At 40.8% G+C, this 26,737-nt stretch overlaps 1 long non-coding RNA gene across 1 annotated transcript in view; it reads right to left on the reverse strand.

Moving 5' to 3' along the window:
• Positions 1–7,931: 7,931 nt before the first annotated feature.
• Positions 7,932–26,737, reverse strand: part of LOC127138978 (uncharacterized) — a 44,465-nt gene continuing 25,659 nt past the window's right edge. The window contains exon 4 of the long non-coding RNA XR_007809436.1: positions 7,932–8,831. This is a non-coding gene — a long non-coding RNA (uncharacterized LOC127138978). The remainder of the gene's footprint in view (positions 8,832–26,737) is intronic.

Consider the following 26,737-nt stretch of genomic DNA (forward strand, 5'->3'; position numbering starts at 1 on the left):
AGTATTTGCGATTTTTCTGCTTTTTTCGTCCTTTTGTCAAGTTTGGAGTCAAAGTTAACCAAAAGGAAACTGTAGTGAAATGTCGAGAGGTGAGAGGCTCAACCTTTAGACATTTGCAGAGGTAATCAATCAGGTTGACGGTTGTGCACAGAACGCCGCTCCGGTTGCCTGATGCTTGTAAAACACAACGACACTGTGCCATGCGAGGAAGCAGGAGCTCTTATAAAAGTAATTAATTTCAAAACATTGTCGTAGAAAAAGACCAATTAAGAAAAAGGGTTAGATCATGAGGTCAGCGTCTGGCCTCGCTGCTTGATTATGGGCTTCAGGAACAGAAGTGCAGCCACTTTTATGTGTTATTAGTTTAGCTGAGTAGGTCATAATGCTCATTATCAATGTGCTATAAATCAGTATGGGTTACATACAGGCAGGGTATAGACTCAGGAACAATTAAAATAACAAATGCATGATTATGGACATTTATAAAATGATGACTAATGTAACCACATGACAGCAGTGAGTGAGGAGGCTTTAGGATGTCCCCGAACTGCCCACTCTTATTAGAAAAGGGGGATATAAACACACGGTCCTCCTGGAGTTAAGACAGGAGCTTACAAGAGTTTGTCAAAACTGTCAGCCTCAGCTCAGGCATGTTTTCTATTAAATTTTCTTCTCAACTGGATGGTCTACAGGGAGCTGATTGGCAGGGAAAGTGACTGATGAGGATTTAAAGAGCTTCTTCAATCTCTGAATCTCATGTTCAGTTTGTTGAAATTGTCCTTACGAGCTGTTAACATGTTTTTAAGGGGCTGTCAACATTTTTTGGGGGGAGTTTGCTTATTCCCTTGCATGTTGAGGGTTAGATAAGAAGCTCAGTGTCAATGTCACATCTACTGAGCTGTAGCCATTAGCCTAGTGTAGCATATGTGGCATATTTCTTGCAGACAGCTGCAGTCTTGTTGCACAATGTCGCCTCTTTTCCATCACGTTAGCTCTTGGAACCTTGGTGCTATCAAACAAACCTGTTTCCACCAGTTTTTAGCAGAACCAACCACTAAATGAAGGCGTTGCACAGTGTACAATGGAAGTAAACAATAGTAGCAAGATGGCCGGTACAATATGATGCACACACTTGTCACAGTTTGGACTCAAGGGCATGAAAAACCTGCTATTTTTGAGTTCCAGCTGGGAACAAACTTTTCAGGTTCCAAACCATTATATTTTTGGTTGAAATGCTCCCGGACTTTTACTCGTAATGGAGTATTTTCACTATTGTGTTCAGAGGTTGATCGTTCTCAATGGTATTCTGAAATGTTATTTTCTTTTTTACTATTCTGGCCTAGGTGCCTTCCTTTGGATGTTTTCCCGGCATGTCCAACTGGGAGGAGACCTCGGGGTAGACCCAGAACTCACTTGAGGGATTATATATCTCATGTGGCCTGGGAACGCCTTGGGATCCCCCAGAAGGAGCTGGAAAATGGTGCTAAAGAGAGGGATGTCCAGAATATCCTGCTTGCCCTGTTGCCACTGTGACCCAACCCCAGATAAGTGGAAGAATATGAATGAATATTTCATTTTGGTGCTGTTGATATGTTCCCACACTAAAACTAGAAAAAGTAAGTATGAACATCAAATCCACTACCTCTACCTGTATAGCTGTACATTTCCTAACCCAGCACTGCTGAGGGATCCATATGAAAGGAGCTGTTGTTGTTGATTATGACATAATCTTTGAAGCCAAAGCTTATTATTTTTTGGTAGCATCTCAAAACTCACAAAAAACATGCGGGAACCTTCAAATCTCTTCCTCCCACTGCAACCACAATCCAGACATTCCCCTTACTGTTGTGTACTGATTGGTGGCTGATTATTTTGACTCAAAGTAAAACCTGAGACAAAAACAAATAAGGTTGCCCATAAAGCGCTTCAACCGTTTGTTGTCTGGGGAAACTAAACAAGGATTTCCTGGTAGCAGGCAGATCATGTCTGGGTTACAAGTCAGAGCTACTGAAGACAAAGCTGCATTGCTTGTGTGTATTGATTTAAGCAGGTAAATCTGAAGTCATCAGGATTTGATGTCTATATATAAATATAAATATATGAGGGATAGAAGGGAGAAACCTAAAGGAAAAGATACAAGTTTAATGCTTAAAGGAGTCAAAAACTCTGTGATCAGCGATATCAAAGGCTGCTTTGAGATTTCAAAGAACTAAACCTGCATAGGTTCTTCAAGGTGTGCCGCATCACTACTGGGTGGTCTGAAACCATTTTTCAAATGTTCCATTAATATTCAAAAATAACTTTGAAGAACTTCACATGTAAGGGAGGTTGGGGGAAAAATGTCTATTCCAATTTAAAATTGTGAGGGTTGAGGTTTGGTTTCTTTGAGTGTACATGTGCTTAAAACTAGCTTCCCGAGGTAAGAGAACTGCTCATGATAGATAAAGTAATAAAAATACAATAGGTCTTAATGGTATCTTTGTGTTTCTGCGAGGATCCAGGGACTGCAAAGAGATTTTCAAGACCCTGTTGTGAAGTAAAATATTGCCTCCTAAACAAATAACGCTGACGGCTTTGACGTGCATGAGTCTGTGGACCGAGGGAAAAAGATGAAAAAGATGGATGATATAAAGTTAATCCCTGAAGTGGGAAAGTACAGTGAGCCATGCAGCTTTTTGCATCCACTGTATGTCACGCAGCACATCTAAACATGAACTGTTCATTTGTTGCTTGAGTGGGGAAGCCATCAAGTCAGGCCAAAAAAGCATTTCCCTTTTTGAAATGGTTTTATTTATTTTTTGTATTTTTCTTCTTTTTTTTCTTGTGGGCTCCCAAGTTGCATGTGAGAGAAATTTGGCAGTTTGAAATGAGAACTCCGACAAAAGAGTAACAGCCCGGCGTTTGGAAGTTGTGAAGGACATCTGCTCGTGACCTCAGACCCCACCAGCTGCAGCTGCCCTCGTCCAAAGCACTCCTCCAAGGCCTCAGCCAAGCCCTCGCTCTTGGCATCGCACTGCAAACTTTCTGCAGAGCTTCTGCTTTGCCAGTTTTCCACTTTGAGTTTTAAAAGGGATGGTTCACCCCTAGAATCTGTTATTATATATTTGAACCCATGTTCCTCAAAACCTGTCAACAACTGATTTGAAGAAAAGCCACATTGCAGTTCCTTTCCTGTGAAACATTTTGTTGACACTGTTACTGGAGTTGTTCACACAACTTTTATATTTTTCATCTATTTTTATTGCTCTAAACAACCAGATTTTATTTACTTCAGTTTATTTGAGGACATGAAGGAGTAGGGAGTAAGCAGCACTGCAAAAATATCTCCTTATCAAGTCATTTTGAGATTAAGTGAGACTTTAAATTAATGTAGTTTGACATTTTGGATAATGTGCTATCTTGCTGAAAGTTAGATGAGGAGATTGATACCACTGTCATATCTGTTCAGTAGTTTTACGCTCGACACACTGGTAGAAATGCAGGTTGGTTCACTAGACGGCACCAAGGTTTAAAGAATCCTGAAGAAAACTGGTTCAAGAACCAGAGTTCAGAGTTCTTTGTGAGCTTTAGAGGTGTATTTGGTTACCATCACATTTTAAGTCACTTCCCAGACACATGAACACTTCTTTTAGTGCTGCAATGTTTGTATCTCTGCTGCTGTGATGACCTCTTCACATTATGAATATTTGCTATTTACCACTGAAAACTGCCTTGTGTTTAACCATGCTTGTGATTAAGTGAGAATAGAGAGTACAGAGAATAGTCAAAAGAATTGCTTAAAATGGTGGTTAAATAAAATGAGTAAACAGAAAATGAGTAAACAGAAATAAATAAATGAGATATTTTTATGATTTTTTTTGTTTTTTGTGACACACATTTCTGCTGCCTTGGCCGACAAATAGCACAAATAAGGACATGTTCTTATACACGTGACAGTCTGAGCTTGTAAGGCAACTTGTAATTGAGGGAATATTCCCAGCAGACGCCTCCTTTTTCTTCCTGTGGTTGTCAGGTGATTGACAGTGAGCAGAGTGTAAAGTAATGTGTGCAGTCATGTGAAAACACTCAACTAGGGCACAATGAAATAATGATCAAATGAAAAGTTCCAAACAAATTAGTGATTCATATTCACTGTTATGGATTATCTTGATCTATTGAAGTTGGTTTTCCATACAAGCTGAAGGATGAATAGGGGCAAATGGCTTTTTCTGAAGAGAGGGAAATGAGGCCTCATATCTCCGACAGTGCGGTGCAGACACCAGCATGGAGGAAGAATGTAAAGAAGAGGAGCAATCTTCTCCATTAATGGAGTTTTGGCTGAGATGGATGCGAGTCGATAATGACTAACTTTATTTACAATCAGGGAAGACACAACAAGTGAGCTGAACTGAGTGTTTAAATTGAATCAGTCAAACATATTTGGAATTGACCCCGTGATTAAAACCAATTAGGAGTATTTCTTTATGTTATATTGACAAAAAAAGAGTATTACGTCAAGACTGAAACCCAGTGTGATGAGTAAATTCTCATTATCATTATTCTTCCTGCTTGAACTTTAGGTTTGTGGTGAATTGCTCATTTATTCATTTGACTAACTTTCTGTTGGTCAACTAGATTGCAAAACCAAATATTCTTTAAAAAATTCCCTTTGTTTTTCACTCTACAAACTGCTAAAGACAAATATCTGTCTCTTTAGCTGCTAATTGTTCTGCTACGTTCATCAGCTAGCTGCTAACTTTGTATATTTGATGCTGAGCAGGTAACATACAGGGTTTTAGATTTTCCACCCAAACAACTGAGGATTAAACTACAAGCAACTTCTTTGACATGCACATATATTTAAAAAATAATTACAGCAGCATCAAATCGCTCAAGTCTCTAAGGGCAACTCATGTTTGGCCTGCTAGCTGCTTATGTTGAACAGCTAGCTTGCAAAAATATGTATTCTTCTGTTAAAACAAATTAGCATTTAGCATAATCCATACCAACTACTAATTCAAACTAGTTCAGATTCCTAAATCTGTTATCTGCCACCTGACCAGCACCAAACAATAATATAGCAATAATACATCAGAGCTCTGTGTCTGATTGGTGTGGCGTTCTTCTGCCCTCTAGTGGCAAGAAAAGTAAATAAATTCATCTTTAAGGTGGCAGAATAAGTCAGACAACATAGGTCATTAAAATTCCCCCTCCAGGTTAAACAGATGGTTTTTAACTCACTTTACTGCTTCTGTTTTGATGACTGGTCACAGATCAGTTTTCACTTATTTTTCTTTTTCATAAATACACTAGAACTTATTTTAGTGTCTGTTTATTTGTTGCAAGCCATCAAGAGCACCACAGATGTCAAGTGTAAATAACATCAACCCAACAAGTCACAAGGTCTCCAGTCTGAAATCAAAAGGTAGTACTTGAGACAGCGCGTATACTGTTCTACTTTTAACAAAGTAGGCTTCTCTTTCACAGTTCATCTAACTCTCTTCCCCTGCAGCGTTATTTATTTTTTTTCCAGAGGAATCCCATGACTTCCCACGAAGCAACACGACTGCACGGACGAGATAAACGCACAAAGAAGAAAAACCTGGAAAGACAAGCGAGGATTTTTCAAATGTGTAAAAAGAGCTCCAGAAGTCAGTCATTGATCACCACAAAAATAAGCAACACAAATGCAAGACTTTCTCTGCCCTGTTTTGATGTTTTCTCCTGGTATCAGTATCTTTCTACTGCTGTAAATAAATAGCTAGAGGCTAATGGGATCTGGTCAGGGCAGTGTGTGTGTGTACTGCAAGCAGCAAACACACACACACACAAAACACATCTGTCTTTTTACCTGCCGCAGTACAAATCAAATTCATGCGAAGCGGCAGAAAAAGCAGTAAATGCAAATCCTTGAAAGGATGAGAAGCTGACATCTAATCGCACATATTGAGCCATTAGGATGAATTATTGATGCGTGCTCATATTTATGCAGGTAATAATAGGAACAGTGTTAATCTTTTCACCCAACATGCAGCGCAAAGTGCTTCCATCACTGGTCCCTGCTCAGTGGCTTTATTTTAATCAGAAACAGACAGCAACGCCACGTTCACTATGTATCGAATTAACACTTCTGGCAGATTCCCAGGAAGTGCATTATGGGAAGACATCTCCAGCGCTCTCGCTCACCGCCTCACCTTTCCTCCCTCTGACAGAGGTTATAATATAGTTGGATGTCCTATACCTCTGGATATTGATGGTGGCTTTTCGCTCCAAGTGGGAACATGAAAGTCCATGGTGGACTTTAGCTGTGTCTCAGTTTAACACTACAAACTGAAATTTAAACTTTACATTATCAAGATTTAAAGAATGTTAATGCCAATTAACTGGAGGGTTAAATCAATTAAAAAAAGTTCATGTTTGGCCACTAGAAGAAAAGCATCAAGATAAGCTGACAGATAAATAAACTTGTGGCTAATACGCTAATATGTTAGCAAACATATGCGACTTTAAAGCTGCAAAACAGCAAACTATGTAATGTATGAAACATCAGGAATGATCCATATAAAGCTGCAGTGGCCAACTTCCAGCCACTAGGTGGCATAAAAACATAAAAGTTCTTATGGCTAATGTGGTAGCAAACATTTTCTACTTTGAATGTATTATATATCAATATATTTTTAGGCCACTAGAGGGCAGAAGAGCACCACAACGATCTGATAGAGACGCCTTATAAAGTTGTTATAGCTAGCGCTAATGATAGTTATAGTAGTAAGAAATTTAAGTGTGCCAATCAAACTAACTTTGGTCTGCAAATTAGCCTTAGAGCTGAACCAGTGGGCACAAAACCATTCAACTACACCATCTGTCTGCCTTTTGGTGCTGGGCAGGTAGCATACAGCGGGTTTATTTGAGCTGCCTGCCTATCCAGCTGCCTGCTGAATAAGAAAGTTGCTAGACTGGTTAGAATAATGAGCAGGGGCACATCCTTGGAAAGCTAATAAGGTCCTACTAGTAATGGGAAAAGAAAAAGTTTGAATTTCGGTTTGAATTTCATTCCAAAATAACATTTAACTTTTTTTTTTTTTAAGAGGCAATTTTTGTGGCTCTTGCTAGGATATGGTTTTTAAGGGACACTATGCAATTATGCACTTCAGGCAATAGCTTATTTCCCCACAATAGTGTGTTATATTTTACTGATTTGGACCGAAAACCACTCAGATTTTTAAAAAGAGGCACATCGGCTTATTGATTTATGCCCCCATGCATTCCAAAACTTGTTTTGATTCTGTCTGTGAGACACATATCACCACAGTTTACAGTAAACAACGTACTGATCTAACACAGGCAGCTTAAAATACTTTTGATAAGAGGCAGTGAAGAGAAAAATGAGGAGACTGATAAAAAAAAAAAAAAGAATAAGCAGAGTGTTTACTGTGCCGATCAAATAAAAGTTGTGTAATTTTACACACATGGAAGCAAAGTAATGCTTCTTGGTGGTAAAAAGCTGAGTGGGGAGCTGTATATGTTACCACAGCCCCCAAAATGTGGGCTTGATTCTCCAGGTTGTACACTGTCACCAGGATCACTGAGGCTAGAGTGTGTAGGTGGAGTTCTTGGCGGTTTTTAGCCTTTCTTATTCTGCTGCTCTCTCAATTGCTACTCTGAATTAAGTAACCTGCCACAAATGTACAGCTGGAATTTAAAAAGGGAAGAACTGCAGGCTTGCATGTGGTCTCCCAAGATAAAAGAGGGGGGGGGCAAGGGGGTAGAGTTTATTTTTAAATCTTCAGAGGGGAAAATTTCCTCCCCTTCACCCCCTCCCTCCCCCCCTTCCACACCCACTTGAATTAAAATAATCCACTTTTTCCTCCACCACAACTTGAACATTTCCAGAGGGTCTCAATGATACTTGACCACATGACGCACTAACAGATTTTTTTTCCCCCTCTGAGACACAGCTGTTTCAAGTCCCATTACGGTGTATATGAAAGCAAGACGATTAAAGCGTCAACATCCCTGCCTTTCCCACTGACATCTTTAATGAGAAACATATTTCAACCGAACAGAAATGCCTTTTTTTTTTTTTTTTTACTTTCCACTGATTGCATTTAAATGGATCCCATGAAGCGAGGGGTGGGAAAAAAAGAGATTCAAATTTGTTTTTTAGGACTGCTTTGTCACATGATGCAGGTTATTCAATTTCACACACACGCGGCGCCCATATTGAGCATATGTTTGATTTTATGACAACTTATGCCATTCTTCCTGCAAACATTATTGCATTAGGGTTTATGGGCTTTCCAAGGCAAATAGCACTGTCATTCCTGATCATATTCTCTGATTTATACCATTTTTAACTCCACTGTAGTGCATGAGCTGATGGTTGCCTCCCTGTGAAGACCTCATCTATCTCAAGGTTTCTCAATGACATCTTAAACCCTGGACAGAAGTGAAATAAAGAAGGGGAGAGAGAGAGACTAAGAATAAAAGACATTGAAGCAGAGAGACGGTGCAAAATAGAAGTTAAAAGAGGTAACTAGAGAGAGGCTGGCGGGTAGCGAGATGAAATTGAGAAGTAGGAGACCTATAGAGAGACTCAGCGAGGCTCACTTCATCATATTCAGTGTGTGAGTGACCTTCAGGCTTCTACACACATTTGTGCACCCACAATTGTTATTCTCGCACCGGGCAGCAAGGAGGGAGAACGATTTAAAGGAGCGTAGGTGGTCTGGAGGAATGATCCCACACTGACATGCTGTCAGGCTCGTGATCAATGTGGTCAGCCTCAACTTTCCCCACGGTTGATCAGATCAGCTGAGTTAACCCGAGACACCTCCATGCCACGCTCATATCTAGGAAGAAAAAAAAAATCGGCTTTATTAAGGCTGCTGTCTGTGCACATCAAAGAGGAAAAAAAAAACATTTTGGCAGGTTTGAACATGGAGCTCAACATAGTCATGCACAGAGAAAACAACTGCCAGAGGAGACCCCAGTCAGAGTTAACTCATAAAAATGAGGACTTGAAACCTGACTTGGAGTGGACTGAGATTTAACTCGACACAAGAGTTGAATGCTAAAACATTCTGCAGCATTAAGCCAATGCACTGAAATGATTTTGTCAGAGTTATGTAAAAAAAAAAAAAAAACTGCTAACATAGCATTGTACAAAAACCCTGTGAGGTGACTTTGACTCATCTTAACTGAACTAAGACAATGACTTGGGTCTTGCCTTCAAGGACTTTCGATTAGACTTGACTTGACGATTAGACTTGACTTGACAAGATTTAAAACTTAACTAAGACTTGCTTTCAAAGATTTGACAATTCATTGATTTTGAAAAGACTCGACTGACTTTAGACTTGAGTCTGTGGTGTCACAGAACAAGCTTGAGACTTGATTTTAAACATGCTTTGAAAAGACTTTGTTTAGAAAATGATGTAAGACTCGACAAAGACTTGTCTCTTGATTATGATGTGATACGAGACTACAAATTGGACTTGAGACTGGGCTCTCCCTGACAAGATCTAATACTTGACTTGAACTTGTCTTGATTATTTGAGACTTTAGTAGGGTTTGCCCTCAGAGACTTTAGACTTTCTTGAATATGACTTAATATAGATCCATCTTAACGGACTCAAGACTTTCGAATGATCTGAGTCTTGCACTCAGGGACACACTGATGTGACTTGAGATTTGACTTGGACCTGCTACGGCTGCTCATGTGCAGTCTAGTGGCTCCTTTGTGGCCCAGCAAATGGTTTAAAATGTTTCCTGACTGGTCATGTTGGTGTATTTAACACTGTCTCAGTTTCCTTTTCCAGCTCATTGCCTTTGTTTACTGCATTTACTAGATCCTCATATTCCCTCAGCTGCCTCACTTCTTTTGTTCTGTTGTTGTTCTTCTAAGTTTTTGTCGCTGCTGCTTGTGGTTTTCCCCTGTTACGGTTAACGCTCTAATCTTCACGCACCCCACCAACTGACATGGAAAATAAACAAACAAACAATGCAAAGCTTCACTGAGTAGCTGTGTTTCCTTTTGGTTAGGTTAATGTCAGCATGTATAGAGAAGGATTAACAGGCTGCAACTAGATCAAGGCCATCACAGAGGTTTTACACAGTGACTGAACAGAGAAGGGCTTCACTGTCTTGTCTCAAGGATACATGGCTTTTAAAATACACAATACTGTAGCTCTGCTTTAAACCTAAAGACCACCCAGCCAATGTTATTCCAGCACAGGTCCAGGACCTCCAACACTGACACACCCCACACATGTTGCTGACTCTCCAGAACAAACCAGGCCCTGCCTATCCTAAACATCTGGCCACTTTGATGTCAAGCAGCCTGCCCAGGAGAACGACAGAAATATATTTCCTTTTCATGAACATCAGCTTACTGGAACAGAGGATAGGATGTTCACAACACATTTACTCAAGTGCTTTACTTAGGTACAAGTTTGAGGTACTTATGCTTGAGTGTTTCCATATTCTGCAACCACTACCCTACTTTATTTCATCGGGAAATATTGGGCTTTTTCTCCAATACATTTATATAACAGCTTTGCAGTGTTATGTTTTAGTAAAAGCAGATAAAGCATACTGTACTGCTATGGTTTCAACATTTTAACGGCATGTGGAACAGATGTTAAAATGAGTTTAGCACTCTGAACTGAATGAATGAAATCCTAAAGAAAGTACTTAACGAATTTTCTGCAGGAGAAAACATTAGTCAGTCATGAGCTCAGGGTCAACTATTAGTTCACACTCAAAAATCTACACCAAAGTAGTCACAGTCACATTCCTGCAGCTGTCTATAATTTATTCTGTCACTTCGTCCTTTCAGTTACACTGGAGCAATTTGACATCAGCATGTGCTAAAACAAGCCGTGAAAATATATCCAGATTCCACTGGCAGTTCTGCTATAAACATAGAGGTATGAGACATGTTGACAGTGAGGAGTGAGGAGTATGAGTATACTCCTAAAAATATAGTTTTAGGGAATAAATAAATATATATATATATATATATATATATATGTATTAATGTGACATAGATCAGTCAGCATTCTTTGACTGTGTCTGAATGTGAGAGGAATTTTTAAACTTAGCAGGAAAACTGTGAAATCTTTCTATTTTACACTCGTCAGTGGCTGTCATTTATTTTCAATGTACATAGTCACATTTCACATCCATTGGTCTTTTCAGTTCCTATTCCAAGTGTAATTAAAAGGCAGAAATGAACAGCATGTTACATAAAATAAGCCCTGTGGCAATGTCTGTTTAAAACGACTGAATATTTGTCTAAAAATCTGTGACTTTAATTCTATTCTGCTCATATTCACAAAGTTTGGATATGCCGAACACATGTCACCCTGTTCCCTTCATCATGGCAGCACGTGGTAAATAAAAGGCTACAATTAAATTTGTCATTTTTGACACAGCTAATTGTTAACGTGGTTGGTGGCCTACCTGTGCGTAGGTGTGAGCAAGGAAACGGTCCGCTGGGCTCGCAGCAAATTCAGCACGCTACAGTAAAACACCCCTAACACAAAGTGACACCTTAATAGTCTTATTTCCTTTCAGCTCCATTTATGCACGAAGCCCCTGAGTTGTTGTTTATAAGACCTTCCAAAAATACGGATCAACCACATAGCCACAAGTTTTTCCTCTCGCCTGCATCTCCCCTGATTTTTTTTTCTCCTTTTCTCCTTTCAGAGAGTTGCAACATTTGAAATGTTGTTGCTGTCAAGTGTTTTAAATGTCACCCGGTGTCACTGCTTAGCTGGGTGTCAGGTGAGAAAGGGTGCAAGCAGTAAGAGCAGAGCTACCTGCCAGCGTTCAAGTCCTCTTCCATATACATCGCTCTACAGCAGAGCCCAAAATAAACTGATTAATCTTTGCTTCACCTCTCCAGGGATGTATTGTTTTGAAATACCTTTCATTTTAGTGCCTTTGTGTGTGTGTGTGTGCGACTTAAGTGCTCGCGTGCAGCTGTGCATTTGTTTAAGAGCAAAAACTAGCACTATTAAAGGTTTGAGAGTTTTACTGAAAAGGCCTACTGGGCATCCAACCCTCGGTGTGAAGTGACTGATCAAAATTCGACTACTAAGAGGCATAAAATGATTACACAGACACACAAAACAACCAAAAAGAGTCAAAATGACTACAAGGAAATGCAAAACAACTGCAAAGGGTTGGAAAACTACCACAAAGGATGCACAGCAACCTCAAAGAAGAGATTCACAATAACCTCAATGATGTTAAATGGCTCCAAAGAGATGATACGACCAAAAAGAGACGCAAAACTACCACAAAGGATGCGAAATGGCAAGAAAGGGAACCCAAAGAGATGTGGAACAACTACGAAGAGATGCAAAATTACCAAAAAGAGGAGCACAGCCACCAAGAAAAGACAGAAAATGACCACAGAGATGCCTTATGACTACAAAGAAACACAAAATGACAACAAAGAGAAGCAAAACAACCATCAAGAGATGTGAAACCACCACAAAATGACTGCAAAGAGATGTAAAGAGACCGCACTCATGAGCCAGCCATCTTTGAACAGCATGCAGAGGATGGGAGTCAGTTTCATTAAACACACTCCCATGCATGCATGCACGTGAAATAAAGAAATCTTTCTGTGCCTGCAGAGCTGCGAGCGGGCCTCAAGCTCTCACCTTGGCTGCTCGCTCTGCTTGCTTGTTAATACCACTCTTGGGATGCCACCTCCCCTTCCTCACCCCTCCCCCTATCCCTCCCTCTCCTTTTGGTCCAGGTGATTAGGAACCTACAGAAGTCCCTTGTTCTCTTTGCGATTTCTCTTCATTCCCTTACCTCTAGGCATCAAGGGAAATGAAGGTAATCCACTGACGGTTTGCCAGGTGAGGTGAACAATGGAAAAATGAAGAAACTGGAAGGTGGATGCGATTCATCATGAGGCTCCTTTCATTTTGCAGGAGTACGCCTGGCACAGCTGTTTGAAATGGCACCCCTCGCCTGCAGACTTTGGGGAAGGGCGCTTTATGAAGATGCATGAGTCGGAAAACAGACTATTAAAGTTAGTGAGAGTTCATTAACCTTGTAAAAGTAGGCTCTGGCTCCCATAAAGCTCCATATTTCAGGATTTTGCCCGTCATTTTTTATCATAAGTGCTCTTGGTAGCCTGATAGTTCATTTCACACGTGACAAGCATTAAATGAGACAAAGACAATAGGAGTTGGAGCTATGCACACGTGGTGGCTAATGACTGATTTTGTGGCCTGTTATCAAAGAGGAATTAAACTCAGCACTCTTGGCAGTTCATCTGGTTTTCAGCACTAACCTCTCAAAGTGTGCTTTTGCTCTTTCAAGCACTCAAACTTAGCAACACCACAAGCTGAGTCTAAATTAGAAAACACAGAAGGTAATCGCAATCAAGCACGTTGTTGCCAAGCTAACATGCCTAATCATGGACAACTCAGAGGGGGTCCTGCACTAAGCATTACGACGCTATTGCTCCACGAGGAAGGCGTTGCAGAGGAAATGGAAGCAATGAGTGAACCAAGATGGCAGCTTTGACTCTGAGACAGAGCGATTATAGTTTCCCTACCATCTGGGTGAGTCATCTGCTCTCTCCCATCACTGTATACCAGGTTCTCATAACCATCATCATTACCATTCACACTGCTGGATGCTCCCCTATGGGCTGACTCCACTTCTGATTTTTATCTCCAGAACATCACTGTCACTGCTGCAAAAAAATAGCACACTATGAAAATAAACATGGACGCTGCAGACAACAGAGCGTCTGGAGGGTCCCAGAGCTGAGCTTACGCATGTGTTCAGTTTTTGATGAAAGTATTCGGAGGCTTGATTTTTATTGAGCTGTTTGTGTGGATATTAGCCTTGTGGAGTTTACAGCCAGTTTGCGGCACATTAGGGCAACCCCTGCCAAATTATGGGAAGAACATAATGATTAATTCTGAGCAGATGTACAAGCATGCTTAGCAAAAAAGTTGATACACGCAAATCACTGCTAGGCTTCATTATTTGAATGCGGAGGGGAAAAAGAGGCAAGAGCTCTCTCCATATTGTTTTTGTTTTGGACGTGATCATCTCCCCTGGGTTCTCGTGACAAAAAAAAATCCACAGCCCACGGGCGAAGCAAGCCTGTAATTTAGCAGCAGAATGACGTCTCTTAGCAGCGGGTCCAGGCATTCAGAGAAGGCTTCCTCTCACCAGGCCCACATCAGTATCAACTACCAGGAGAGGCAAATGATGGTCAACGCAGCCGGAGAGAGAGGCTCGGCACATCCGCAGAGTGTTAATCGCTCAGCCCCGGCTTGACACCCCCGCCGCGCAGCTTCCTGGGGGAACTCCCACTGTGGCGCTCAGCAGCCGGCAGCTGCATCCGTCTGCGGGGTAGAGACAGAGGTTGGCCGTCCACAGCCAAGCTAAGTCAGCAGGCAGCAGGCTGATAAATACAGACAACACACACACTCCGGGAAGTCGTTATGATTGCTGCACGTTGTGCACATTGTGCATGTGCACGTTTGTGTGCGAGCATCTCGGTGTGCGCATGGGTGTTTGTTGATGTGCCCTCCGTATCAGCACAATCAATCTATCTTTCCATGAGCTTGTAGATCATTTCAACTCTAAAATGACAAATGTTATTGCTGCCATGACACCGTCAAAGGTGAGGGCCATCCCTGGCGGGCCTTCTTCTCTGACATCATAACCAAAAACAACAACAATGCATGTGCTTTGTTTGCTACCGTCGACACACTAACAAACCCTCCTGTGCCAGGAGCTCTGAACTTCTATCCACCAGCACCTGCAATGGATTTGCCTCCTTCCTAGACAAGCAGTCACTGCAATGTGTTGCCCCTGCGTCCCCTTACAATCAGTTAAAGTAGCATTATTCAGGGAAAAAAAACCCTGGAGGACATAGTACAACATCTGAAATCGTCCTCCTGCTGCCTTGATGCTCTGCCAACAAGATTTTTCAAAAATGTCTCTAATTGCATGGCCTCAGATCTTGTACAAATTGTGAACATGCTCGCTTCTCTCAGGTGTGTTCCTACAGGCCTTGAAGACTGCCATCATCCACGAAGCGACGCTTAAAAAAGAACAATCTAGACACATCACTAATGAACAATTACCAGGCCCATATCAAATCTCCAGTTTTTTTGTTGTTTTTTTTTAAAGTACTGTGAAGTACTGTTTTGATGTCTTCCAGTGAGGATTTTGACAACCCGCACTGACACATACTTTTATTAATAATAATGAAAAATCACTCATTTCTTCCACTGCCCTGTAACTTTTGGACTTGTATTTATTGTTTATCTTTTATTTTCCATTTAACTCTTGTACTTCAGTTTTATTTTCCATTTAATTCTTATATTTCTTACTTTTTATTTTCCATTTAACTCGTGTTTAGTTTCTATTTTCCATTTAGCTCTTTTTGAATTTCTACTTAAATGCTTTTTTATATTGTCTTATATTGCTTGATCCCTTTCATATCTTTTATTTCACGTTGAATTACCTTGAGAGCCACACTACGTCTGCTTTTATTCAAAGTTATAACACAATAAATTATGAAAACTTCCAAAGGGAAGGTGAGTATTTTCTTACAAGAATGTAATAAATAGTTTAGAAAACACATGACAAAATATTTTGACATCAATTGACAGACTTAATGGTGACAACATACTCTAGCATTATAATTATCCAGAGTGCCTCTATAAATATGAATGACTGCTTCAGGTTTAGCCACTTTCAACAGACCATTTGATCAGTCTTGAATTATTATCATTATTATGGTTATTATCTCCATATCATGGCACAAATGTAATTCCCAAGTATTGCAAAAAGCCAGTAATGCTGCTTAAAATGGGTGTATGATCTGATTCTTGGAAAGTGAAGCCTTGATGTCTGACTAAATGTTTCTTAATGGTTGACAAATGTCTGAGCAGCAGCTCTGAGGAATACAAAGTCAGCTCAGCTGCACCACTGCTTATAGTTTCCACTTACTTCCTTTTAATATGTGGACAACTTCTCATTATCCAGAATGAGACAATAAAGAGAGAATGAGAACTTTTCTTACGGGCTACTTTGTTGACAGAACAATAATTTCCAGACACACCGAGCAAACAACATCAAGACTGTGCGTAAGACTCTTGAAGTCCATTCTATTCCCTTAAATCATTTAAAGTTCCTTGTTGTTAATTGAGAGCTTCCGCATGAGAGGGAGCGATGTTTGTTTCAGTCCTCGGTGAACGCCTCAGTGGTGTTCATGACTCAGATCTCCGCTTACCTCGCCAAAGCTGGATGCCAGCTCGTTATGCACATCCCTTGCACTCATTTGCGTGAAATTGGAAGATGAGAGAAATTAGTTCCTGTCTCTTTTACCCCCACCCCATTCTCCTCTTCATCTTCCTGTAGGATTGCAGATGTGGTGGGTCCTTTGAGGGCCCATCTGTTGTGCTGTCGTAGCTTTGGCCCAGCCGGTGTCTGACTGGGGGCCAGATGATTAGGCTGCCATCCAAGGCAATCCACCCAGGTAAGCCGCGGCTCCATCGCCCTGACCGGCCGTATCAAGGAGAGACAGGGGACGGGGTGTTAGACCAAACACATCATGCAAAGCCCCAAGTCGAGCTAAAACCAGAAGACGTTTTACTCGGGTATATACAAGCCGATGACGTGAAAACCCTCGAGAGTGCAGCGTCTCTGCTCATTTCACTTCAGGTTCACAACAAAACAATGAGTTTTCCTGCATGTGCCAAAAAAGAAGATGTCTTAACAAGGGCGATGTGTGAAAACATGGCGAGGAAACAAAGCCACCAGAGCCCACAGGGACATAAACTGTACTCTTTGATCTGTGGCAGCAATCTGGGAACCACTTCTGAAGCTTTTCCACACCTGAGATGAAACTCTTCAGCCACATGAACAAATGAAATGAAAAACTTAAAGCAAAATTAATGCATTTTTTTATCGAGGTGCACAAGACTCATTTCCTTCCAGCTGTGACCAACAGAAATATTAGTAACCAAAAACCCATTATTCATCATCATAAGTGCTAAATAGCCAAATGACAGCCTGTTTAGAATAACAAATGAAGGGGCTGCACAGAGAATTACCAAGCTCTAGTGACCTTGTTGTGTTCATAGGAGACAATTCTCCTCAGATTATGGCTGATTTTGTTCTAAGAATCTTGACTTGAGGCATCCTGACATGCAACGTCTTGTGGTTGAGCAGATCGTGTCTGCAGTCTGTCCTGAATAAAGGCAGGAGTGCACAAGTTGTGTCTCACTTCAAAGGACTCTGCACAGAGGCTGAATTTTACATGAAACCATGAAAAAATAGCATGAAGGTAGTCCACCTCTCATTTTGTGAATTACAGTATCAGAGTCACTGCTACAGTCGAGGTCACCCACAATAATAAAATCTCCAAACAAAGGTAAATGATGAGAGCAGCAAAGAGCCTTCTTCTCACTCTTATACAACAAAGACTGAGACTGAGCCCAACATCATAGAGGTGGCAGACCTACAGTCGTATTAATCATTTTTGTAACTATGACTTCTAACAGGTGCGGTGTAGTCCTGCCGACGTGGGTGTCAAATCAGAAACTCATTGCAATCAATGACAAACCACCTATCCTATTTTGTTGGCCTTAGTGTACAGCCACATCAGTGTACTTGTAGCCTTCTGAAAACATTTACAACATTAAATCCATGTATTTCCTCTTGGGGATCCCTATCTGCTCTCATGCCAGCTGGGACAGTCTGCCCTCATGTCTCCACCAAGTCAGTCCTAACCAGGTGCCTGATCCACTTCAACGTGCTCCTTGACGTGGAGTCTGAGGTCCTTTCAGATCACTGAGCTCCTCAAAGAGTCGAGGAGAGAGAGGAGCCAGCTACCCTGCAGAGAAACCTCATTTCAGCTGATTGTGCCATCAATTCCATTCCAGCATTCAGTACTCAGAGCTGGTGACCACTGGAGAGGGTCACGATGAAGATCGGCTAATCAAGAGCAGCGTTATTTTTACAGCTCACCTCGCTCATTAGTGAGGCACAACAGCTACAAAAACCCAGTGATTAATCTCACAATCCCCTGACTTAATGTGAATTGTGAATAAGACCGTGAAATATCTAAACTCCACATGGAGTGTTTAGTTACACAGCAGATTTTGACTCTCATCTAAACTACCTTATATTTTAAGAGGCTAAAAATCTAGACTTAAGACAGATTTGATGGAACTGGACATTAAACTTTAATTAGTAACGTTTTTAAAGTATTTTAAGAACCTTTGAAGATGTTTGTCAGTTAATTTTTCTCACAAAATTTTTTATATGTAAGTTTTTGCTATCACTATATAGCCAACATTAGCATTAACACTTGTTTATGTGCCAGTGTAGAGGAAATGTTGCAAGTTCAGCGGCAGACTTCATTCCTTAATTCGCCAAGAAAACAATGCCAAAGTTAACTAGTTTGGGTTTTTTCACTATCACTTATTTTCTTCTACTGAAGTTAGCATGCTAACAAGCTAGCCCTGTCTTGTAATAGGAGTAGTGCTCCTCTCCTTGACCCCCATATTCAACCAAACCATTGGTGGGCTACATTTGTATGAATGTCTTCTTGAACTGGACTCTTCACTAATGTTTTATCTTGCAGCTTTTATGGAGGTAGTACACCAAAAAACATCCACTAGAACACACTACTGTGATCGCCTCCTGCAGTCAGTTATCAATACTACATAGGGATGATGCCTCATTGATTCAGTAATCTTCACAGTTTTATGTTCAATTGAAATCAGCCTTTTCACTCCGTGTATGAGAGAGCACTTTATTGGTGAGCTTTTGAACCTCTTTCTCAGCCAGTGCATAAAATACTCTGGTCTCAGTCAACACAGATTCACCATCGCATCATCTTCATCTGTTTGTGAGAGACTTTAGAAAGCTGGTGTTCAAAGGTTTTCAGCTATGAAGACAGAGGTTAGCATTTTCAAAATGTTTTCTTTTTAATTCCCGTTTTGAATAAAGTCTAGACTCTCAGACCGAGGCTGGACAGAGAGTGAATTGCTTTGTGGTAAACCATTTCATTTTAATTTTCAATGAGGACTGACAGACCACTTTCATGGTGAGTGGGATGGCGGAGGAGGGGAAAAAAGTTAAAACAAGCAAACTATGACCTCAACAGGGGATGCAAATGGTATGACTAAAATAGTCTTGGGTGTCTCCCGAGATGCTGCTGACCTCAGGCAGTCAAGTGTGTTAATTCTATATTTTACACAGGGCCACACAAACAGTCAACATTGGTTTTAAATGGGCTGAGAAAAAAGATCATGCATTTTTAGGAAAGATATTAGTCCTTCAGATCACAAGGTCAACTTTAATTGGATATTACATTCTATTCACCTGGGCTAAAAGTGCGATTTCAGAGGTGCACACCAGCATTATTAAAATTCACTAAATACTCTAAATTGGGGAATCACATGTCAAAACATGGTGATACATTAATTAAAGATTGGCTGAAGAGGAGGCATGCAAACTAATTAACATGTTTACTGCTGACTTTTGGGTTGCCAGTAATGTTTCTTCTTTCTTATTTTTATGAGAAGAAAAAGATAAACAACAACAAAAAGCCAAAACCAAAAGTTTAATATTCCAAATTCTTGAAATTCAAGTGAAATTCATGGACGGCTGAACCCTTATTTGATATGTGTCTTAATGTCAACAAATCTTATCTCACTAAAATCTCAATGCTTTCTAGCTTCAAGCTAATTTGTTCCTATAGAAAATATAAAAAACATCTCATAAATATTATTATATAACACATTTAAGAAAAGCAGGAGACTGTGTTTATTTTTGTTTAGCACAAGTTACTCAAACACAAATAGAAAGCAAATTTGTAGGGGACTATTTTCGCTGGAGGACTCATCCATATTTGGTGCTCTACTGAGTATTTGGGGCAGAAGGACAGTGTGTGTGGGACTGAGTAAAAATAAATGAAAAAATAAATAAAAAACATAAAACAAAGGATTAGAATTCTAGTATATAGACACAATAAATGACGAAAGCATCAACAAAGACTGGGGAAGAAAAGAGAAAAACAAAGACGCCTCCTGCTGTCCCCCCCGGCAACTCTACAACCAAATCCGCCACAGTCAAACTGATCAATATCAGGAACCTGTTGATTGATAACTAGATGATACTGTGGTGAAAATGGGGTTTAGGCGTTCATCTCATCTCACAACTTTTCATAGCAACGCGACTGTTTACCTTCCAGCTGACAGCGGTTGTTTATAACAAGCAGTTTCTGAGAGAAGATTTAAGCAGCATAAATGCATTTGTGTTAATACCCTGAAACATTATATTCTCCATGCTCTCCTTTAGATGAGAGGTGCATGTGGTGCACAGCCACAGAGGCACAGATTATGCATGAATCAGAGATTGTCACCTTAGTCATCTTTCCGTAGCTCAGGCACATATTTACCGTCAGATAATGCAAACAATAATTCACGGGTAAACATCTCGGTTTACAGTGATTTCTGGAGCATTTTATCCTTTCTTATCTGAATACGGAGGGGGTGGAATATTTTTTCCGGCTTTTGTCGGCGGGTTGCTGTGCGCGTAGAAAGTGCGATCATTTCCATTATTCCCGCTGAATGCACCGTCTTTCCTCTGTGACCTGATTTGGCACCACCCCTATCGAATAGGGGCCTTGAACACAAAGGTGGCGATGCTCGTGCTTCGGAGAGGTCTCTTTGTTAAACCAGTGGGAGTCTGATTTGCCTTGGGGGGAGGAGGGAGGGAGGGGGAGAAAAAGGAAGAATTCCACAGGGAGTGAAGCCCTGTTTTTTGATTTTCCCTTATTGCAAAGCATAAGCTGCAAACAGAGCCCTGGGGGGAATTGAGGAGGTCAGGCCGCATGATCAATACACAGATTTCCACACTAAACATGTTGAATATGTATGGGGGTGTTCTCCCATGCAGCATCAATTCCCTCTTTATTTCCTTGTTGAATGACACATTTGATGCTGTGCCCTGGCACAAGTCCCACATCCTTCGTAAATGACTCGATTTGGAAAAGAGATATGTGCGCTACAGTAAGAAAAGCTCAGATTTGAACACCCACATCACCGCCACATCCCTTTACAATACAGTAGCTGGAGCATTTCTACCGGTGATGCAACTGAGACAGCTTTCCCTGCCTACCAAACTAATCAACACTTTACTTTCCTCATAACAAGTCAAGTTTATTTTTATACGATGTCACAGAGCTCAACAACAGAAGATAAAAGTGACAGGGGAAGCACAAAAACAATATAGGAGGAAAAAAAAGAGTCAAGATCGTGAATCGTGAAGAGAGAGAGCTCCAAAGTTCAGGAGCCACAACCTCAAGAACACAGTTTCCTTTAGTTTTAGGCCTGGATCCAGGGTCAGATTAACCCACAAGAGAGGCCCTGGGGCAAGCTTATAGAGGTTTCCACAGCCTGACCATGCAGAGGTGGTCTTGGTCATCTATCACACAATAGAACTAGAATAACATCAGATACCACCTGATGATATATAACAAGACATGGATGTCTGACGTGCACCTCTCCATCAGCCAATCATGGACAAGTATAGGAAGATGCAGCAGACGTAGGTGATGACGTATAGGAATATGTAAGTATGGTGTGCATTGTTCTTTAGGGTGCTTGCAAAATTGCAATTTGAAACCAAAACTGATCACATCACATGTATACAATGTCACAAAAACATGCACATTGGTTTGGACCTTGGTCCACAATTTCAGGTGTGAGAAAACCTTAGGTATCATGGAGAGTTAATCTCTAAAATATGAAGTAACCAGATGCCAATTTTTGGTAGAATCCATTGGAAACTTGCATTGAAAACCTGACAAACAAAGATGCTACATTAAACACAAGACTCCTTTGAAAAAGGGTGTAAATCCAATATCTTGCCATAAAGCGGCCTTGCTCATTGTTATGCAACATTGCCCACAATGCAACAATATAAACAGAGATAATAAAACAAATGCCAGGTATAAACTGTACAGCAAAAGCTCTGAGATGTGACAAGGGAGATGTATCTATAATGTAGGAGTCTTTGCAGGAAATGCTTTGGGTTATGTAAGAAAGCCAGTGAATAGAGGTAGTTCAGCATAAAAAATACTTGCACAGGCCTTCAAAAAAGCCATGCCATCAAAACCCAAGTGCACACTCGTGTAATTATGAATTCAAAGTGAAAACTCCTCCTTGGCTGTCTGGTCCCCTGAGACTGCTTCTTTCTTGGCATTTAAAAAACAATCAACCTGTGGGAAACTTTCAAAATATCACCGGATTTAAAAAGAAAACACCCTCGAGCTCTCGCGGTTCTGCAAGTCTTTGTCATTTTCATATCCTTTCCCACTGCGCCTCGGGGTTTTTAATAATTGAATTAATTATATTGACATTGTTGAGTATCCTCCTCTAATTGTAATAGGATTGCAGGGACGATAAGAGCGTCTGTCATCTCCTGAGTCAGAGCTGCTCACCTAGAACCCATCTGGTCTCTTTCTGGCATGTATGAATGTGACAGAGGGGCTGCAGATGAGTCCAGCAGCGTCATTTGAAATTGAATTGTGCCAAAAGAAAAGAGATTCCTGCTGTGTGCTTTGGTTTTGAAGTACAAGCGTCTGATGGCCTGTTTGTACGAACTCGCCGTGACCCATGTGTAGATATAAACAACAATATCCCACTTATTATTCCTATATTCCTTCCTTATAGAAAGCCACCGCCATCTGCTGTATAATACCTCCATACTGGAAACAACAAAACCAACAGTCAGACAATCTGTCTCTGCAAATGACCCACCAACTGTTTTCCCAGTTTCATGAGATGCTGTACGAGGTATGTCGAAATAAAAGGAACATGACATATGATAGGTTTGTTCATGAATTTCAGTGTTTTTACACTTCTAACCTTTACATATCTCAACTTTACTGCTGAATATCATGTTCCCTGAGTCTATTTCCATCTGATATTCAGTTTTCTTACCATTTTTAAGATTTCAAGTTGGAAAAAGAAGAATCTATGCTGTCCTTTACCTTCCACAGTGCAAAATGATGTAGACCATGGATGTTTCTATAAAGTTCCATGGCAATCCATCCAATAGTTGTTGATATTTCAGTCCAAGTGATGGAGTAATGGATCATTTACAATGTGCTCCCTTTATGTAAGAAAATAGCTACATCCATTCCAAGCGACGTAACCATTACTGCCCACATACTCCCATAACCGTGCTGTACATTGGCGTGGGTGTTAAGCATCACATCCACTAGAGGGCAGCTTAGAGTCCGAAGTTGTAAAGTACTAAAGAGAAACTAATGTTTTGTACCAGCTATGCAGTAAACTCCTTTTTGAATATCCAACAAATATCAAAACTCATCATGGTGGATATCTGGATAGCAGGAGAAGCATCACTACACCTACACTGCATTTACTTTTACCTAAATCACAGTGGAAAGTTTTAAATTCAGCTTCAAGCTGCTGTTAGGACTTCTGAACAAAAGTTCAGAAACAGCCAGGCTCCCAAGAAACTCTTTAATTAGAGTTTGATCACCTGTCACCCCCACCAGGTTAGAGATTTTGCCAGCAGGGGGTAGCCAAAAGGAATCCGATTAATTCCTCTCCTAGTAACTTTAGTTAAGTATGATGGACTTATCTGCACTCCTTTACGTAACTTTCAAACTTTGATAATTATACCAGTTAGTAGGTGCTGTCAATCTTCCACTCTGGCACCTTCAAATCTACAAATCCGCTGCAGTGATGACATCTTCATTGATCAAGGTATAACTCTAATAAATGTGCATGGTTATAATTTATAACCGCTGGATACAGTCTGGATATTAGTAGAGAAAGAAATTAAACATCAGAGAAGGTGATAAGAATATCTTTGGATAAAAGTCACCTGTAAGAAGAGATTTAAACGATGATAGTCTGGTGAGTTTTTCTAAAGCCTTCTTGCCTCCTTATACCCATAATTCCTTGCATTTTGGTTGTCTTATATTACGTTATGGCGCTGTGCACATTCTTTCTAAGGCACTGGCTCTATAAGGCCACAGGAAGACAGATCTTCAAGGGGTATTTCAGGGCCACTTTGTGGGACTACAGGGGTACTTGAAGGATCCTTGGACTAATCACAGGGACACTTTGGGAATTAGTGCAAAACAAAGAGGCCTCTGTGCCAACAGTTGCCCCTTTTAGTGTGGCATTTGGGCAGAAATGATACGGTGAAGTGTCCCTAAAGGTACTTGCTATGCATTCCACAACTGCTTTCCATTCACTCTGGAATTATGGTTCATCCAAATCTCAACAATGATTGGCCGATCAAATTCTTCTCAGGTGGCAGGTTTGAAACGGAAAAGAACAAAGCTCAATCATCAATAAACTCTCAATCAATCCATATAAGTGATGTAAATAAAGCTGACCAACATGCACATTTGTTTCTGTCCAGGTTTGGAAGAACATGTTACAAGCACTGTATATGTCACAGAATATTGATCACTACGAGATTGTGGATGTCTGTATCATGCTTTCAGTCTTGGTTTAAGGTTCGTTAGACCCTTTGGTACCACTTTAGAGCAGACTTCACAAAAAAAGACAGATAAATTACATCTTGAAGTTCAAAACTGCACAGCACAATAAGCGACAAAAAAATCTAAACCCAAGGTCCAATTCTGAGTTTTTTTCAGAGATTTCAAGCACTGAGATTTGATTTATTAGATTAGAGTTAAGCTTCAAGCTGATCCAAGGGCCAAGAATGAAACTCTGTGCTCAATACATATTTTGTATGTAGTAAATGGGCTAGAACATGCAACGCCACTAAAACCAGGTTTCCAAAAAAGGCCAATTCAACACTTCATGCACCACTGTGTTCTTTCTTCCCAGTAAACACTTCCTCAATCCGCCTGAAAGAGGACTGAGACTTGCATTTTCAGGTACCTACTGTGGTTATTTTACTTCCAAGTTTGAATTGAAAGCTCTGTATTGATCCAACGGATCCTTTCTATAAAAAGAAACAAGAACAACAAAACAAAAAGTACTCAAAACATGGTTGTTGTGAAAACACACTGAGATTCATTTGTCTGAAAACAGATTTCATCCAGAGGTTAACGCCTCCGACGTTCAGCCACAGGGCAGCTGCTTGTTTGTGGGAGACAAAGTGTCAGAGTGCATCATGTCCAAGGTCCTGGGGAGAGGAGATACATCAGACACCCAGCTGTAATGGCCTGTAATTAGAGAGCTGATTAGTAGAACTAATGACCCAATAAATGATCCCACTCTCATATCTCAATGTCTTTGGGAACGAGACTGGAGCGGGAGATAGGGGACAAACGGCGTAGCTGGACAATGACGAGGACAGCCCCGCTCTCGTTAACCTAATTAACATCTATACAGGTGAATAAGTGATGATGGAAGATGATGAGGCCGTCCGGAGGTGTTTGGGAGACTTTGGGTGGCAGCTGGGGGCAGCTCCTGTTGTCATTTTTAATATTATATTTTGTGCAAGGAGGAAGCTCTCGTGACAAAGATCCTCACGGGCAACAAACACATTTGTCTTTTTCCTTCTTTGGCATTAAAATCTCTCCACCCCCCCTCGTCAAGCCAAGATTTTTGCCACAAACAGAGCCCCCTCTCTGTATTCAGCAAGAGAGAGCTGCAGGCCATCGGGTAATAGGTGGCTAGGGGCACATCAGACGGGGAATAACAGTGGTGATTATCTTCTCTACCTCCTTGAAGTAACAGATGAAAGCCTCACCATCATGTAATAGGCTACTTAAGTCTGTCAAGGCGGGAGAAATTTTTTACCCCGTCCATATTTGCCTGGCTCCTCTCTCCCCTCTTTTGTGGTTAAATATGCTTTGTCTGAATGCCCCTGATGAATAGCAGAGGGCCTTTCTTCCTCCCTCTTCCCTGACATGATAATAAAAAACCACACAGGCGATGTGCTTTTAGTTCCCTTCAGGCTAAATCCCTGCAATCAAGAGTCATTTAAGATATGACACATCCAGGCGCTAAAGAGCAGTCTGGCCGGGCAGGAATAATCACACTGTTATCCATACTTTGACATCACTAATGAGGCGGAAGAGAGGGAAGAGAGGGGACAAACCCCGAGGTGAGGAGGAGTAGAACGAGGCAGATAAATGGGTTTGTTTTTCAGGGCGATCATATAGCTGATGTTTTTTGCGTGATCATATCACTTAGCCCTCTGCGGCTGCCTCAGCAGGAAGTGTTGTTTTTAGGAAGAGACAGGACTAGTTGTTAGCAGCAAGCAATGACACCCTCGGTATCTTTGCAGCATTGATCTGAGAGCGCGTGTTATCTTGTTAAAAGCTCACCTCTAATGGCTGCTGATGCCTCTGAGTTGGGTTTTTAATTTGCATCAAGCACCACGCACTCGTATGGTAATCCTACAGCACCTGCTATATCTTTGTATAATTCTGCATAAAATCCTTATCTTAGCCGTTTTCATGAGATGTGGAAATGTCCTTTAATGTTCTTATTGGGAAGACAAGCCGAACACATCGGAATCAACTTTGCAGAGCAGATAAAACTATCTAAATGCAAATAAACAGCATAATCGTGTCACAATCGATTCAGAGTTTATCATGCCACGGCTGCTGCAGAGCGCGCTGTTTTAAATCAGACATCCTCCTCTGCTTGTATGATCACATCCCATTCCTCCATCATTCTTTTTTTTAACAGAGAGCCACGCTCGGCCAGACATAACT

This window comes from Lates calcarifer, linkage group LG24, assembly GCF_001640805.2.
Source record: "Lates calcarifer isolate ASB-BC8 linkage group LG24, TLL_Latcal_v3, whole genome shotgun sequence".
Classification (NCBI taxonomy): Eukaryota; Metazoa; Chordata; class Actinopteri; family Centropomidae; genus Lates; species Lates calcarifer.